At 34.8% G+C, this 6127-nt stretch overlaps 1 non-coding gene across 1 annotated transcript; it reads left to right on the top strand.

The window, feature by feature from the left end:
- Positions 1-5742: 5742 nt before the first annotated feature.
- LOC131903245 (small nucleolar RNA SNORD109A) lies at positions 5743-5808 on the top strand. The gene has a single exon (XR_009377485.1). It is a non-coding gene; the product is annotated as a small nucleolar RNA SNORD109A (small nucleolar RNA).
- The last annotated feature ends 319 nt before the right edge of the window (positions 5809-6127 follow it).

The raw sequence follows: 6127 nt of genomic DNA, 5'->3' as shown, positions 1-6127 counted from the left end.
CTAATCTCAAAATATAACTAAATATGAAGAATGATAGTAAAATTAACCTTCCTGGGTAGATAATACAGCTTCCATACTATGAATTATGTTTCAAGGCATGGGATCCATCCATATAAGCAATTGGTCACTGATACTTCAATTGTACCAAAAAGAGCAGGATGCTGCCATTGCCCACAGTTACCATCCATAACTACATGGTAGCACTGTATTGCTGAAGATACCACACATTTTAGTTGTAGGATAAAGATAAAACAATCTCAAAAGTCCAGGAAACTTTTCTTTTTAACCTGCCTGCCAGATTTACTATTGCCAGATGGTGTTATGTGGATTGATAGGTAAGAAAACACACAAATGCTCTTACACCTGGAGACATTCTATGTTGAAATACTGAGTGGAAGGTAAGAAATGCTCACTAGTGTAACAGAGTGAAAACTGCTATCACATAACTAAAAGCATAAATAAAACATGGTATATGTAAAATTGAAAGCTATAAAGCCAAAAATTATTTAATTTCAGGGAAAGTATTTTATCTAGAAACAAGTACAGCATATCTTGTCTCTCACCTGCACACCTGAGCTTCTACTTGTTATAAATGTGTATTGATGTAGGAGGGAGTATAGGGTTAGTTCCCAAAAAGATAACTGTAACCATAACAGATGAAATAAACAGCAGTGAAGAAGATAAGAAATAATTGTGACATGAAAAAGTATAGAGAGTTGACTGTTTTAGGTAGACATAGAAATCTGAAAGTTAGGATGGGTGATAAGGAAGAGGAGCAGGAATTTGAGGAGCCACCAAGATAAGAATGTATAGACATGACATCATGAAACCAGTTCCTTTGAATTGAAATTAAATGTCTCTTCTAGAAAGAACAAATAACATTGGAGAATCATTGACAATTTATTTTTATTATCAGAAAAGGGACTAAGTTTTATTTTTTATACAGCATACACTATCCTGTAACTCACTGCCTCCTAGTTCCAAGATACAATTAGGGCTATTTCCAGCACAGTGAAACCATTCAATGAATATCAAAACAAATGTGGATCAGCAGGAAAATGACAATGGGGACAGTTACGATTCAACAATGACCATACTCAACTATGTGCAAGAGAAGTAGAAGCTTGTGACAAACATAAATATTAGTAGAAGGGTATACTGCTAACAGGAAATTGAAAATAATTGTCAACAATTCCAAGTCTGGAGAAGATCCAAGGACTTCAGCACTTATTTTCACAAACAATCTATAAACCTCTTGGGGCATGGGTGTAAGCTGCCCTTTGATCTACAACTCTGAAATACAAGCTGTTAATAAAATAACAAGATAAGCAGATCCACAACAACCATCAATAAAGATACAGACACAAAAAGATGCTGAACTACAAAAACAAAAACAGAACCACATGCATGTCCTACAGAATTTCCCAGAACATGAAAGTAGAATAGAAACCAGTACATCACAAATTACCATGAAACAGAAAAAAGATATAAGGTAGCCAAACTTGGATATTACTTTATATTGCCTTGAGGCATTGTCTTTACTGACTTATTTTATATGTATTGTGTTTCAGGTTATAAGCCTGAAGAGTTGCTTATACTTCAGAGAAATCAGGTAAGCCATGACATTGCTTCTGTTGATGTCCATTTTGTTTTCTCAGGTTCTTGATATCATATACTCAGAGATGTAGATCAGTGACCATGTGAGGATGCTTTTAATAAGGTCTCTATTGTGAAGAGTACCATCCCCTCTTTCAACAAGGCATCATTTTTCTTATTTTTCTTTTAGAAAAGGTTCTGGATTTATGAGACGGTAACTGAGGAATAACTGAGAGAAGGTAGTGTTATTAAATCAAACATCTACTCAGGCTGTAATCTTCCTAAACAGAAAACAGTTCACTGGTGTACAGAAAGCAGCTCTAAATTTAGTGTTTAGCTCTAATGTGAGGTTTTCAGTTTTGGAGCTTGCATCATAAATGCTAAAGCCTCTTAAGATCCCTATCTCACTCATATCTAGCATGCGAACATTAATACTCAATTTCCAATAGGCTTCTGTATCCCCAGTGATGAAAGCAAGGACCATCACTGTACAACGTGAGGCCCCAAGAACATTGACATAAATAAATAGGCTTTGGGGGAGTCAGAGATCCTTAGAAATTAATTTTCAAACTGGATCAATTGTGTTTTAACTCATTTGTAATTAGGATACCACATTAGAAGTGCTCTCTGTTTATTTCCTAAGCATGTTTTAAAGCATTTTCCTTCCTCTTACAGAGATAATGCACATGTATGTGTCTTTTTGCACTGGTCACAAGAGCAAAGGTATGATACCAGACTAGGTGCCTATCCACAGACTAAGGCACAAATGAAATGTGAGATTATATATATATATATATATATAATATATATATATATAAATATATAGTTATATATAGTTATATATATAGTTATTTATATAGTTATATATAGTTATATATTTATATATAGTTATATATAGTTATATATATATATATTTATATTATTTTGATGAGTACATAAGCCTAAACTTATGTAATTTATGGTGATACTGAAGCAAATAATCTAGACTCAAATAATACAAATTAGATGTGCTGTCTCTCACGTGCACATCTGAGTGTCCTCTTGATACATATACATGTTAATGTATGGGTGAGGGTGGTTTAATATCCTGAAGATAAAACTGGAACCATGAAGGAAGAAATATAAAGGGCCAGAAGGATAAGAGAACATATCTTATAGAAAGTGAACGGATTACTAACTGTTGCAGCCTGAAACGAGAAAGTGTAAGTGGACATAAGTGATGAAGGAAAGGAGCAGGGAACGGAGGAACTGTGAAAACACAGTACTCCTAAATATCTCATAATAAAACTTCCAACTTTGTATGCTAGTTGAAAGTTCCTTTTAGAAAGAACATGTAACATTTTCCAATCAAAAGCCCCTTTTTTCATTTTATGTAAAGCATATTTTTATACCAATTCAGTCATCTCAGATGAATACTTCAAGTTTTCTATTATTTATACTGCCTCACTTATCTCTAATTTACCTTGAGCAACCCATGACACATTTATTTATGCTGAATTTATCAGGTACAATGTACAGATTGCAAAAAGTCTACTGGACAATTGTCTTCTTCTTTTTTCACATCATAGAAGACATGTTTGCCCATACTTTGCCTGGCTGTGGATATGTTCATCTGCTGATAGAAAGCTCTAATGGATAGCATCTGAGGATGCTAACCAATTCATACAATTGTCAGTCTGAGGTACAAATTCCCACCTATAAGACAAGTGATATTTTCAGAGCTTGGCTTAGAATATTTAGACCTAGGCCTGATTTATGATCCTAGCTTTTGAAGAAATAGATTATCTTTAGAGTGTCCCGAATGTGGCCCAAGAATTGCTTCATTTCTTTTACTCTGAATAGCGCTGTAGTTACTTGACTAAACAAGACATAAACTCAGGGTCTGGAATATCAACAGCTGAATGTATGCACATTTAATGAAGTCTCTCGTTTGAAAGGTGCTTCTTTCTTCTTTCAACAAACATTTTTATTTTCCCCTTTGTTTAAGACTCTGAATTTCCAGGACACATATTGTTATATAATTGACATAAGCTAGTGACATGGAAACCAGGTATCTATGAAGCTCGGCTTCTGGCTGATGATAACAAACTGGTGATTAATATGCAGTCATAAGTTAAGTATCCAGCTTTAAGTGAAGGTTGACTCTTCAGCTATGTAGTTCAGAGAATTAACATTAAGGTTTTTCACTATTTCATTCAATCTTGCCATCTCAGCATTAATGTTATATTTCTTCCTTGCTAGGACCCATACCAAATTGCTTACAGCTAGGCAGAGTATAGGTCTCTCGAATGAAGCGCATGGGCTTTAGGTACTATTGGAGTTCCTTAGAAATGTATTTTCAGATTGGATCTACTATATATTAACTACTTTGTAATCAGTACACCATGTTTCAGCTTTTTTTCTAATTATTTCCAGGACATTTTTTTGAGATTTTCTAACATAAAACAGAGGTATTACAATTCATGTTTCTTGTTACACTATTCACAACACCAAAGATCTGGCTCCAGACTAGATGTCTATCCACAGATAAATGTACGAAGACAGTATTTTATATATAAGCATTTGCTAATGATTAAGCCATAAATTTAACATTATACAATATCAGGAAAATGGATTTTTGAAACTGATGACACTCAGGGAAGTAATATAGTACTTAAAAACAAAAAGAGCATGTGTTGTTTCTTATCAGCACATATGAGCTTCTTTTTGATATGTAGATATATTAAGAAAGAACCTGGTGTTTGAGATCTTGAAAGTAGGTTGAGAGAGAAAGTAGATGAACACTAGAGCAGTATAATATAAGAATACATGATTCACACGATAAATAGAGTAATGACTACTGCATGCTGAAATGGAAAAGATCCACAGATACGTATTTTAAGAGTGGATCCTCTTCATTTTTTTTTGTTTTTTGTTTGTTTGTTTTCGAGACAGGATTTCTCTGTGTAGTTTTGGTGCCTGTCCTGGACCTGACTCTGTAAACCAGCCTGGCCTTGAACCCACAGAGATCCGCCTGGCTCTGCCTTTCTAGTGCTGGAATTAAAGGCGTGCACCACCGCTGCCCGGCCGATCCTCTGTATTTTGAATACTTTGAAATTAGCATACCATTTTACAGATTTCCTCTAATTATTTCCTAAGAATTAATAAATTTTCTTTTTATAACAGACATAAAAAATTCGTTATATTTATGCCAATCTACATAAGAGCAAGGCCATGGTACAAACTATGTGTTCATCCATAAACAAATGAAGAAAATGTTTTATATTTGCATTTAGGAAGCCATACATCTCTAAATATATAGTTTCAGGAGAACAAATTCATATGGAATTGATGATACAGAAGCATGTAATCCTGACTCAAAAACAAAAACAACACATCTGGTATCTAGCCAGTTCATTTAAGTGTTTTGATGTAGGGCTGCCTGAGATTTTTGTCCTAAAAGGAAAACAGGAGCCATGAGGAAGAAGGTAGGCAGGGAATACATGTTTCAGAAAGTGAAGAGTGTATTGATAATTGCAAGTAGAAATAGCAAATAAAAACTGGGCTGGGCCGGGCGGTGGTGGCGCACGCCTTTAATCCCAGCACTCGGGAGGCAGAGCCAGGCGGATCTCTGTGAGTTCAAGGCCAGCCTGGGCTACCAAGTGAGTTCCAGGAAAGGTGCAAAGCTACACAGAGAAACCCTGTCTCGAAAAAAAAAAAAAACTTGGCTGGGAGATGGGGAAGAGGAATATAAAGTAGAGGATTCACTCACACATGTCACTAATGAATGTGGTCTCATTATATCCTAACACAGGATGCTGACTAAAAGATCTTTTATAAAGAAATCACAACATTTGACAATCATTGACAATAGTGTCATTTTACATCAAGAAAAACAGATTTTAGGACAGAAAGTCAATTCAGAAGGAGTTTCAATTTTTTTATTAGTAATGGTTTCACAGTACAGTATTTTGATACCTTATTTATTTCTCATTTCTAACAAACAAATGACAATTTATTCATTCTGACTGATTTAGTGCCTCTGTTCAGCAACTGAGCAACATGTCTTCTGCAAAATCGTCTTCTTCCTTATCAAACAAAGTAGACAGACTTTCCAAGGTTTTGCTTGGCTATGAAAATACTCACATGTTGAGAGAGATCTTGGCTTAAATGATGATGGCAATAACTGTCTGAGAATGCCGAGTAGCTCATACAAATATCAATGTGAAGTCCAGATATAGGATATTCTGATAAGATCAATGAAGCTTTCAGATCCTGGCTTTCTCTCTTCAATTTTCACCAATAACATATAACAGTTCAGGCTGGCTTTAGTATACTAGTTGTTGAGAAATGGGAATCTTTTCTCAATTGTACCCTAATATTTGCTATATTTCTTTCACTCTGAGTAGCACTGTAATTAATAGTACAGTATAGATTTATAAATAATTGACAGAAAAGTGCAAATGTTGAAATGATGGAATCAAAAAATATGTAAGCCCTGGAAAAATGCACTTACCTGCTCACTAGCACTGTCAACAGAATATGGCCTTAT

The sequence above is a fragment of the Peromyscus eremicus genome, chromosome 1 (assembly GCF_949786415.1).
Source record: "Peromyscus eremicus chromosome 1, PerEre_H2_v1, whole genome shotgun sequence".
Classification (NCBI taxonomy): Eukaryota; Metazoa; Chordata; class Mammalia; order Rodentia; family Cricetidae; genus Peromyscus; species Peromyscus eremicus.
This window is presented reverse-complemented; position numbering and strand designations above follow the sequence as displayed.